This window comes from Triticum dicoccoides, chromosome 7A, assembly GCF_002162155.2.
Source record: "Triticum dicoccoides isolate Atlit2015 ecotype Zavitan chromosome 7A, WEW_v2.0, whole genome shotgun sequence".
In the NCBI taxonomy this organism is placed as follows: domain Eukaryota; kingdom Viridiplantae; phylum Streptophyta; class Magnoliopsida; order Poales; family Poaceae; genus Triticum; species Triticum dicoccoides.
Genome location: NC_041392.1, coordinates 282,322,683 through 282,335,787, shown reverse-complemented (window position 1 = coordinate 282,335,787; position 13,105 = coordinate 282,322,683).

Sequence of the window (13,105 nt, the reverse complement as noted above, 5' to 3'; positions counted from 1 at the left end):
CGATGAGGAAAAAAATCATAAGCCATCTCCTCGGACGAAACTCCGCCGCCACGACACGGAACCTTGACGGATCCAATCTAGGGCTCTAGCAGAGCTGTTCTACCGGGGAAACTTCCCTCCGGGAGGGGGAAATCATCGCCATCGTCATCACCAACGCTCCTCTCATCGAGAGAGGGCAATCTCCATCAACATCTTCACCAGCACCGTCTCCTCTGAAAACCCTAGTTCATCACTTGTATCCAATTCTTGTCCCCAAGTCCAGGATTGGTACTAGTAGGTTGCTTGTGGTGTTAATTACTCTTTGTAGTTGATGCTAGTTGGTTTATTTGGTGGGAGATCATATGTTCAGATCCTATATGCATATTAATACCCCTCTGATTATGAACATGAATATGCTTTGTGAGTAGTTACGTTTGTTCCTGAGGACATGGGAGAAGTCTTGCTATTAGTAGTCATGTGAATTTGGTATTCCTTCGATATTTTGATGAGATGCATGTTGTCTCTCCTCTAGTGGTGTTATGTGAACGTCGACTACATGATACTTCACCATTATTTGGGCCTAGAGGAAGGCATTGGGAAGTAATAAGTAGATGATGGGTTGCTAGACTGACAGAAGCTTAAACCCTAGTTTATGCGTTGCTTCGTAAGGGGCTGATTTGGATCCGTATGTTCCATGCTATGGTTAGGTTTACCTTAATACTTTTGTTGTAGTTGCGGATGCTTGCAATAGAGGTTAATCATATTTGGGATGCTTGTCCAAGTAAGGATAGTACACAAGCACCGATCCACCCACATACCAAATTATCAAAGTACCGAACACGAATCATATGAACATGATGAAAACTAGCTTGACGATATTCCCATGTGTCCTCGGGAGCGCTTTTCTCTATATAAGAGTTTGTCCAGGCTTGTCCTTTGCTACAAAAAGGATTTGGCCACCTTGCTGCACTTTATTTACTTTTGTTACTTTGTTGCTCGTTACAAATTATCCTATCACAAAACTATCTGTTACCACTTATTTCAGTATTTGCAGAGAATACCTTGCTGGAAACTGCTTATCATTTCCTTCTGCAACTCGTTGGGTTCGACACTCTTACTTATCGAAAGGACTACGATAGATCCCCTATACTTGTGGGTCATCAAACACCACATGGTAAAAATAGATAGCACAATTCACTAGAATTTGTTAAGGAAAGGCAGTAGCTAGCAAACTGAACATGGGTCCTTATAGTGAGCTAATAAGACAAGCTACTCCTCATTATCGGAGATATCAATGACGATTGGCTCCTTGGACATGGAATAGGGTGAGGCCTCCGCATCGTGGGTGCCCTCGTTGTAGTGGTGAGTTGCCTGAGCCGCTCCAGGCACCAACCTTCTGGCTCTCAAGATGAGGTAAGCGCGTGCACGCTGAGAAAACACCTCATAGTCTTCGTCGAAGGCACCGACGGTGGCCTCGAGAAAACACCACGAACTGTCGATTAAAGCAGCCAAAAGCGTCGCGGGGTCGGTGCGTGAGGCATCAATGGTGGCCTCGACGGCGAGGTGCTCCTCCAAGATCTGGGGGTCGGCACGAATGGCAGCCATCACGACCTCATTCGTGCGTGCGGTCGCGATTTGCTTCTCCGCTGCCAAATGCTCCTTGAGGTCCTAGCTATACTGCATGCACCATGGCTTAGGCCGACGCTTATTTGGTGGAGGGTCGATGATTTGGGTGGAAGGTGTCGCGCTTGCACCTGCAGTCGGGCCATGTGGGATGTGGAAGGAGGAGGAGGATGGGGGTCCGGTGTGGATTACCTGCCTGGATAGGCGAGGCCGAGCAGCGTGAAGGAGGGTCGCCGGCGAGGAGTTGGCGGTGCTGCAAGCAAGGAGTGAAGGTTTCAACTTGGAAAGGAAGGCGGAAAGGGGGCAAATGTGGCTTTTGGTAAGGGGAGGGGGCGGGGAAGTAGATATTTCCGCGAAAGCCGAAAATTTGGAATCGCTTCAGACAAAAAACTACGCGCAAAGTGTCATCAGACACGGTCCCTTATTCAGACACAGTCCGAAGATATTTTGTGCTACATCTCACATGGTTGGTTATAATAAACTGTGTGGGATCTACTTGATTTTCCGTCTTGATTTGAATTAGATAATGGGGCCACAGCAGCCTTGGACGGTGTTTGAATTGCTAGACCTTTTATCTATAGTGGTCATAAAATAATTGGAATTATTCAGGGTTCATTTGAACATTTTATGCATTAAGTGAGTTTTCAATGCATTTATGTGCATAATTCAAATTTGAACTACATGCGCATGCTCCAGTGCATATAAATTGGTTGAAAAATCAAATCTTTGTCCTTGGGTGCATGCTTAGGTCCCATGCAAGAAATGGGAATGAATTTCAAACACGATGGCACCGTTGACTGTCGGCAAAACATTGAGATGCCATGTTTCATAATTATAGTAAATCCAAAACTCGTCTGAAATTCATGAAACTTGGCATGCTATCATGGAGTGGCATCAACATGTCATGGTACAAATTTTGTCCCATTCGGGGTAGGTTTGGGTATATGCTTCTCACAAACCGGAGCTTCTCACAACAAGCATGATCGTTTTCGGTAGGGAATGTCCCACCTTTGGGGATGAAACGATATCCATTGCCTCTTATTGCTTTCAAGTTTTTTTCTCGTGTCAACATAGAAAAACAGGAGTGTTGTGTGAATTTTTGTGATTTTTCGGGGTCCGTTTGGACATTTTTATGCATTAAGTGAGTTTTCAATGCATTTATGTGCATAATTCAAATTTGAACTACATGTGCATGCTCCAGTGCACATAAATTGGTTGAAAAATCAAATATTTGTCCTTGCGTGCATGCTTAGGTCCCATGCAAGAAATGGGAATGAATTTCAAACACCATGGCATAGTTGATTGCCGGCAAAACATTGAGATGCATGGTTTTCAAATTCTAGTAAATCCAAAAGTCGTCTAAAATTCATGAAACTTGGCATGCTATCATGGAGCGGCATCAACATGCCGTGGTACAAATTTTGTCCCATTTGGAGCAGGTTTGGGTGTATGCTTCTCACAAACCGGAGCTTCTCACAACAAGCATGATGGTTTTCGGTAGGGAACGTCCCACCTTTGGGGACAAAACGATATCCATTGCCTCTTATTGCTTTCAAGTTTTTTTCTCGTGTCAACATAGAACAACAGGAGTGTTGTGTGAATTTTTGTGATTATTCGGGGTTTGTTTGGTCATTTTTATGCATTAACTGAGTTTTCAATGCATTCATGTGCATAATTAAAATTTGAACTACATGCGCATGCTCCAGTGCATATAAATTGGTTGAAAAATCAAATCTGTGTCCTTGGGTGCATGCTTAGGTCCCATGCAAGAAATGAGAATGAATTTCAAACACCATGGCACCATTGATTGCCGGCAAAACATTGAGATGCCTGGTTTTTAAATTCTAGTAAATCCAAAAGTCGTCTAAAATTCATCAAACTTGGCACGCTATCATGGAGCGGCATCAACATGCCGTGGTACAAATTTTTTCCCATTTGGGGCAGGTTTGGGTAACAGTGAGATGCCTGGTTTTTAAATTCTAGTAAATCCAAAACTCATGTGAAATTCATGAAACTTGGCATGCTATCATGGAGCGGCATCAACATGCCGTGGTACAAATTTGGGGCAGGTTTGGGTATATGCTTCTCACAAACCGGAGCTTCTCACAACAAGCATGATGGTTTTCAGTAGGGAACGTCCCACCTCTGGGGACGAAACGATATCCATTGCCTCTTATTTCTTTCAAGTTTTTTTATCGTGTCAACATAGCACAACATGAGTGTTGTGTGAATTTTTGTGATTTTTCGGGGTTCGTTTGGACTTTTTTATGCATTAACTGAGTTTTCAATGCATTTATGTGCATAATTCAAATTTGAACTACATGCGCATTCTCCAGTGCATACAAATTGGTTGAAAAATCAAATCTGTGTCCTTGGGTCCATGCTTAGGTCCCATGCAAGAAATGGGAATGAATTTCAAACACCAGGGCACCGTTGATTGTCGGCAAAACATTGAGATGCCTGGTTTTTAAATTCTAGTAAATCCAAAACTCGTCTAAAATTCATGAAACTTGGCATGCTATCATGGAGCTGCATCAACGTGCCGTGGTACAAATTTTGTCCCATTTGGGCAGGTTTGGGTATATGCTTCTCACAAACCGGAGCTTCTCACAACAAGCATGATGGTTTCGGTAGGGAACGTCCCACCTCTGGGGACGAAACGATATCCATTGCCTCTTATTGCTTTCAAGTTTTTTTTTCTCGTGTCAACATAGAACAACAGGAGTGTTGTGTGATTTTTTGTGATTTTTTGGGGTTCGTTTGGACATTTTTATGCATTAAGTGAGTTTTCAATGCATTTATGTGCATAATTCAAATTTGAACTACATGCGCATGCTCCAGTGCATATAAGTTGGTTGAAAAATCAAATCCGTGTCCTTGGGTGCATGCTTAGGTCCCATGCAAGAAATGGGAATGAATTTCAAACACCATGGCACCATTGATCAAAACATTGAGATGCCTGGTTTTTAATTTCTAGTAAATCCAAAAGTCATCGAAAATTCATAAAACTTGGCACGCTACCATGGAGCGGCATCAACATGCCATGGTACAATTTTTTTCCCATTTGGGGCAGGCTTGGGTGTATGCTTCTCACAAACCGGAGCTTCTCACAATAAGCATGATCGTTTTCGGTAGGGAACGTCCCACCTTTGGGGACGAAACGATATCCATTGCCTCTTATTGCTTTCAAGTTTTTTTCTCGTGTTAACATAGAACAACAGGAGTGTTGTGTGAATTTTTGTGATTTTTCGGGGTTCGTTTGGACATTTTTATGCATTAGGTGAGTTTTCAATGCATTTATGTGCATAATTCAAATTTGAACTACATGCGCATGTTCTAGTGCATATAAATTGGTTGAAAAATCAAATATGTGTCCTTGGGTGCATTCTTAGATCCCATGCAAGAAATGGAATGAATTTCAAACACCAGGGCACCGTTGATTGCCGGCAAAACATTGAGATGCCTGGTTTTTAAATTCTAGTAAATCCAAAACTCGTCTGAAATTCATGAAACTTGGAATGCTATCATGGAGCGGCATCAACATGTCGTGGTACAAATTTTATCCCATTTGGGGCAGGTTTGGGTATACGCTTCTCATAAACCGGAGCTTCTCACAACAAGCATGATGGTTTTCGGTAGGGAACGTCCCACCTTTGGGGACGAAACGATATCCATTGCCTCTTATTGCTTTCAAGTTTTTTTTTCTCGTGTCAACATAGAACAACAGGAGTGTTGTGTGATTTTTTGTGATTTTTCGGGGTTCGTTTGGACTTTTTTATGCATTAACTGAGTTTTCAATGCATTTATGTGCATAATTCAAATTTGAACTACATGCGCATGCTCCAGTGCATACAAATTGGTTGAAAAATCAAATCTGTGTCCTTGGGTGCATGCTTAGGTCCCATGCAAGAAATGGGAATGAATTTCAAACACCAGCGCACCGTTGATTGTCGGCAAAACATTGAGATGCCTGGTTTTTAAATTCTAGTAAATCCAAAACTCGTCTAAAATTCATGAAACTTGGCATGCTATCATGGAGCTGCATCAACGTGCCGTGGTACAAAATTTGTCCCATTTGGGCAGGTTTGGGTATATGCTTCTCACAAACCGGAGCTTCTCACAACAAGCATGATGGTTTCGGTAGGGAACGTCCCACCTCTGGGGACGAAACGATATCCATTGCCTCTTATTGCTTTCAAGTTTTTTTTCTCGTGTCAACATAGAACAACAGGAGTGTTGTGTGAATTTTTGTGATTTTTTGGGGTTCGTTTGGACATTTTTATGCATTAAGTGAGTTTTCAATGCATTTATGTGCATAATTCAAATTTGAACTACATGCGCATGCTCCAGTGCAAATAAATTGGTTGAAAAATCAAATCCGTGTCCTTGGGTGCATGCTTAGGTCCCATGCAAGAAATGGGAATGAATTTCAAACACCATGGCACCATTGATCAAAACATTGAGATGCCTGGTTTTTAATTTCTAGTAAATCCAAAAGTCGTCGGAAATTCATGAAACTTGGCACGCTACCATGGAGCGGCATCAACATGCCATGGTACAATTTTTTTTCCCATTTGGGGCAGGCTTGGGTGTATGCTTCTCACAAACCGGAGCTTCTCACAATAAGCATGATCGTTTTCGGTAGGGAACGTCCCACCTTTGGGGACGAAATGATATCCATTGCCTCTTATTGCTTTCAAGTTTTTTTCTCGTGTTAACATAGAACAACAGGAGTGTTGTGTGAATTTTTGTGATTTTTCGGGGTTCGTTTGGACAATTTTATGCATTATGTGAGTTTTCAATGCATTTATGTGCATAATTCAAATTTGAACTACATGCGCATGTTCTAGTGCATATAAATTGGTTGAAAAATCAAATATGTGTCCTTGGGTGCATTCTTCGGTCCCATGCAAGAAATGGGAATGAATTTCAAACACCAGGGCACCGTTGATTGCCGGCAAAACATTGAGATGCCTAGTTTTTAAATTCTAGTAAATCCAAAACTCGTCTGAAATTCATGAAACTTGGAATGCTATCATGGAGCGGCATCAACATGTCGTGGTACAAATTTTGTCCCATTTGGGGCAGGTTTGGGTATACGCTTCTCATAAACCGGAGCTTCTCACAACAAGCATGATGGTTTTCGGTAGGGAACATCCCACCTTTGGGGACGAAATGATATCCATTGCCTCTTATTGCTTTCAAGTTTTTTTTCCTCGTGTCAACATAGAACAACAGGAGTGTTGTGTGATTTTTTGTGATTTTTCGGGGTTCGTTTGGACTTTTTTATGCATTAGGTGAGTTTTCAATGCATTTATGTGCATAATTCAAATTTGAACTACATGCGCATGCTCCAGTGCATACAAATTGGTTGAAAAATCAAATATGTGTCCTTGGGTGCATGCTTAGGTCCCATGCAAGAAATGGGAATGAATTTCAAACACCAGCGCACCGTTGATTGTCGGCAAAACATTGAGATGCCTGGTTTTTAAATTCTAGTAAATCCAAAACTCGTCTAAAATTCATGAAACTTGGCATGCTATCATGGAGCTGCATCAACGTGCCGTGGTACAAATTTTGTCCCATTTGGGCAGGTTTGGGTATATGCTTCTCACAAACCGGAGCTTCTCACAACAAGCATGATGGTTTCGGTAGGGAACGTCCCACCTCTGGGGACGAAACGATATCCATTGCCTCTTATTGCTTTCAAGTTTTTTTTCTCGTGTCAACATAGAACAACAGGAGTGTTGTGTGAATTTTTGTGATTTTTTGGGGTTCGTTTGGACATTTTTATGCATTAAGTGAGTTTTCAATGCATTTATGTGCATAATTCAAATTTGAACTACATGCGCATGCTCCGGTGCATATAAATTGGTTGAAAAATCAAATCCGTGTCCTTGGGTGCATGCTTAGGTCCCATGCAAGAAATGGGAATGAATTTCAAACACCATGGCACCATTGATCAAAACATTGAGATGCCTGGTTTTTAATTTCTAGTAAATCCAAAAGTCATCGGAAATTCATGAAACTTGGCACGCTACCATGGAGCGGCATCAACATGCCATGGTACAAATTTTTTTCCCATTTGGGGCAGGCTTGGGTGTATGCTTCTCACAAACCGGAGCTTCTCACAATAAGCATGATCGTTTTCGGTAGGGAACGTCCCACCTTTGGGGACGAAACGATATCCATTGCCTCTTATTGCTTTCAAGTTTTTTTCTCGTGTTAACATAGAACAACAGGAGTGTTGTGTGAATTTTTGTGATTTTTCGGGGTTCGTTTGGACATTTTTATGCATTAGGTGAGTTTTCAATGCATTTATGTGCATAATTCAAATTTGAACTACATGCGCATGTTCTAGTGCATATAAATTGGTTGAAAAATCAAATATGTGTCCTTGGGTGCATTCTTAGGTCCCATGCAAGAAATGGGAATGAATTTCAAACACCAAGGCACCGTTGATTGCCGGCAAAACATTGAAATGCCTGGTTTTTAAAGTCTAGTAAATCCAAATCTCGTCTGAAATTCATGAAACTTGGAATGCTATCATGGAGCAGCATCAACATGTCGTGGTACAAATTTTGTCCCATTTGGGGCAGGTTTGGGTATACGCTTCTCATAAACCGGAGCTTCTCACAACAAGCATGATGGTTTTCGGTAGGGAACGTCCCACCTTTGGGGACGAAACGATATCCATTGCCTCTTATTGCTTTCAAGTTTTTTTTTCTCGTGTCAACATAGAACAACAGGAGTGTTGTGTGATTTTTTGTGATTTTTCGGGGTTCGTTTGGACTTTTTTATGCATTAACTGAGTTTTCAATGCATTTATGTGCATAATTCAAATTTGAACTACATGCGCATGCTCCAGTGCATACAAATTGGTTGAAAAATCAAATCTGTGTCCTTGGGTGCATGCTTAGGTCCCATGCAAGAAATGGGAATGAATTTCAAACACCAGCGCACCGTTGATTGTCGGCAAAACATTGAGATGCCTGGTTTTTAAATTCTAGTAAATCCAAAACTCGTCTAAAATTCATGAAACTTGGCATGCTATCATGGAGCTGCATCAACGTGCCGTGGTACAAATTTTGTCCCATTTGGGCAGGTTTGGGTATATGCTTCTCACAAACCGGAGCTTCTCACAACAAGCATGATGGTTTCGGTAGGGAACGTCCCACCTCTGGGGACGAAACGATATCCATTGCCTCTTATTGCTTTCAAGTTTTTTTTCTCGTGTCAACATAGAGCAACAGGAGTGTTGTGTGAATTTTTGTGATTTTTTGGGGTTCGTTTGGACATTTTTATGCATTAAGTGAGTTTTCAATGCATTTATGTGCATAATTCAAATTTGAACTACATGCGCATGCTCCAGTGCATATAAATTGGTTGAAAAATCAAATCCGTGTCCTTGGGTGCATGCTTAGGTCCCATGCAAGAAATGGGAATGAATTTCAAACACCATGGCACCATTGATCAAAACATTGAGATGCCTGGTTTTTAATTTCTAGTAAATCCAAAAGTCATCGGAAATTCATGAAACTTGGCACGCTACCATGGAGCGGCATCAACATGCCATGGTACAAATTTTTTTCCCATTTGGGGCAGGCTTGGGTGTATGCTTCTCACAAACCGGAGCTTCTCACAATAAGCATGATCGTTTTCGATAGCGAACGTCCCACCTTTGGGGACGAAACGATATCCATTGCCTCTTATTGCTTTCAAGTTTTTTTCTCGTGTTAACATAGAACAACAGGAGTGTTGTGTGAATTTTTGTGATTTTTCGGGGTTCGTTTGGACATTTTTATGCATTAGGTGAGTTTTCAATGCATTTATGTGCATAATTCAAATTTGAACTACATGCGCATGTTCTAGTGCATATAAATTGGTTGAAAAATCAAATATGTGTCCTTGGGTGCATTCTTAGGTCCCATGCAAGAAATGGGAATGAATTTCAAACACCAAGGCACCGTTGATTGCCGGCAAAACATTGAGATGCCTGGTTTTTAAAGTCTAGTAAATCCAAAGCTCGTCTGAAATTCATGAAACTTGGAATGCTATCATGGAGCAGCATCAACATGTCGTGGTACAAATTTTGTCCCATTTGGGGCAGGTTTGGGTATACGCTTCTCATAAACCGGAGCTTCTCACAACAAGCATGATGTTTTTCGGTAGGGAACGTCCCACCTTTGGGGACGAAACGATATCCATTGCCTCTTATTGCTTTCAAGTTTTTTTTTCTCGTGTCAACATAGAACAACAGGAGTGTTGTGTGATTTTTTGTGATTTTTCGGGGTTCGTTTGGACTTTTTTATGCATTAACTGAGTTTTCAATGCATTTATGTGCATAATTCAAATTTGAACTACATGCGCATGCTCCAGTGCATACAAATTGGTTGAAAAATCAAATCTGTGTCCTTGGGTGCATGCTTAGGTCCCATGCAAGAAATGGGAATGAATTTCAAACACCAGCGCACCGTTGATTGTCGGCAAAACATTGAGATGCCTGGTTTTTAAATTCTAGTAAATCCAAAACTCGTCTAAAATTCATGAAACTTGGCATGCTATCATGGAGCTGCATCAACGTGCCGTGGTACAAAATTTGTCCCATTTGGGCAGGTTTGGGTATATGCTTCTCACAAACCGGAGCTTCTCACAACAAGCATGATGGTTTCGGTAGGGAACGTCCCACCTCTGGGGACGAAACGATATCCATTGCCTCTTATTGCTTTCAAGTTTTTTTTCTCGTGTCAACATAGAACAACAGGAGTGTTGTGTGAATTTTTGTGATTTTTTGGGGTTCGTTTGGACATTTTTATGCATTAAGTGAGTTTTCAATGCATTTATGTGCATAATTCAAATTTGAACTACATGCGCATGCTCCAGTGCATATAAATTGGTTGGAAAATCAAATCCGTGTCCTTGGGTGCATGCTTAGGTCCCATGCAAGAAATGGGAATGAATTTCAAACACCATGGCACCATTGATCAAAACATTGAGATGCCTGGTTTTTAATTTCTAGTAAATCCAAAAGTCGTCGGAAATTCATGAAACTTGGCACGCTACCATGGAGCGGCATCAACATGCCATGGTACAATTTTTTTTCCCATTTGGGGCAGGCTTGGGTGTATGCTTCTCACAAACCGAAGCTTCTCACAATAAGCATGATCGTTTTCGGTAGGGAACGTCCCACCTTTGGGGACGAAACGATATCCATTGCCTCTTATTGCTTTCAAGTTTATTTCTCGTGTTAACATAGAACAACAGGAGTGTTGTGTGAATTTTTGTGATTTTTCGGGGTTCGTTTGGACAATTTTATGCATTATGTGAGTTTTCAATGCATTTATGTGCATAATTCAAATTTGAACTACATGCGCATGTTCTAGTGCATATAAATTGGTTGAAAAATCAAATATGTGTCCTTGGGTGCATTCTTAGGTCCCATGCAAGAAATGGGAATGAATTTCAAACACCAGGGCACCGTTGATTGCCGGCAAAACATTGAGATGCCTAGTTTTTAAATTCTAGTAAATCCAAAACTCGTCTGAAATTCATGAAACTTGGAATGCTATCATGGAGCGGCATCAACATGTCGTGGTACAAATTTTGTCCCATTTGGGGCAGGTTTGGGTATACGCTTCTCATAAACCGGAGCTTCTCACAACAAGCATGATGGTTTTCGGTAGGGAACATCCCACCTTTGGGGACGAAACGATATCCATTGCCTCTTATTGCTTTCAAGTTTTTTTTCTCGTGTCAACATAGAACAACAGGAGTGTTGTGTGATTTTTTGTGATTTTTCGGGGTTCGTTTGGACTTTTTTATGCATTAACTAAGTTTTCAATGCATTTATGTGCATAATTCAAATTTGAACTACATGCACATGCTCCAGTGCATACAAATTGGTTGAAAAATCAAATCTGTGTCCTTGGGTGCATGCTTAGGTCCCATGCAAGAAATGGGAATGAATTTCAAACACCAGCGCACCGTTGATTGTCGGCAAAACATTGAGATGCCTGGTTTTTAAATTCTAGTAAATCCAAAACTCGTCTAAAATTCATGAAACTTGGCATGCTATCATGGAGCTGCATCAACGTGCCGTGGTACAAATTTTGTCCCATTTGGGCAGGTTTGGGTATATGCTTCTCACAAACCGGAGCTTCTCACAACAAGCATGATGGTTTCGGTAGGGAACGTCCCACCTCTGGGGATGAAACGATATCCATTGCCTCTTATTGCTTTCAAGTTTTTTTTCTCGTGTCAACATAGAACAACAGGAGTGTTGTGTGAATTTTTGTGATTTTTTGGGGTTCGTTTGGACATTTTTATGCATTAAGTGAGTTTTCAATGCATTTATGTGCATAATTCAAATTTGAACTACATGCGCATGCTCCAGTGCATATAAATTGGTTGAAAAATCAAATCCGTGTCCTTGGGTGCATGCTTAGGTCCCATGCAAGAAATGGGAATGAATTTCAAACACCATGGCACCATTGATCAAAACATTGAGATGCCTGGTTTTTAATTTCTAGTAAATCCAAAAGTCGTCGGAAATTCATGAAACTTGGCACGCTACCATGGAGCGGCATCAACATGCCATGGTACAAATTTTTTCCCATTTGGGGCAGGCTTGGGTGTATGCTTCTCACAAACCGGAGCTTCTCACAATAAGCATGATCGTTTTCGGTAGGGAACGTCCCACCTTTGGGGACGAAACGATATCCATTGCCTCTTATTGCTTTCAAGTTTTTTTCTCGTGTTAACATAGAACAACAGGAGTGTTGTGTGAATTTTTGTGATTTTTCGGGGTTCGTTTGGACATTTTTATGCATTAAGTGAGTTTTCAATGCATTTATGTGCATAATTCAAATTTGAACTACATGCGCATGTTCTAGTGCATATAAATTGGTTGAAAAATCAAATATGTGTCCTTGGGTGCATTCTTAGGTCCCATGCAAGAAATGGGAATGAATTTCAAACACCAGGGCACCGTTGATTGCCGGCAAAACATTGAGATGCCTGGTTTTTAAATTCTAGTAAATCCAAAACTCGTCTGAAATTCATGAAACTTGGAATGCTATCATGGAGCGGCATCAACATGTCGTGGTACAAATTTTGTCCTATTTGGGGTAGGTTTGGGTATACGCTTCTCATAAACCGGAGCTTCTCACAACAAGCATGATGGTTTTCGGTAGGGAACGTCCCACCTTTGGGGACGAAACGATATCCATTGCCTCTTATTGCTTTCAAGTTTTTTTTCTCGTGTCAACATAGAACAACAGGAGTGTTGTGTGATTTTTTGTGATTTTTCGGGGTTCGTTTGGACTTTTTTATGCATTAACTGAGTTTTCAATGCATTTATGTGCATAATTCAAATTTGAACTACATGCGCATGCTCCAGTGCATATAAATTGGTTGAAAAATCAAATTTGTGTCCTTGGGTGCATGCTTAGGTCCCATGCAAGAAATGGGATGAATTTCAAACACCAAGGCACCGTTGATTGCT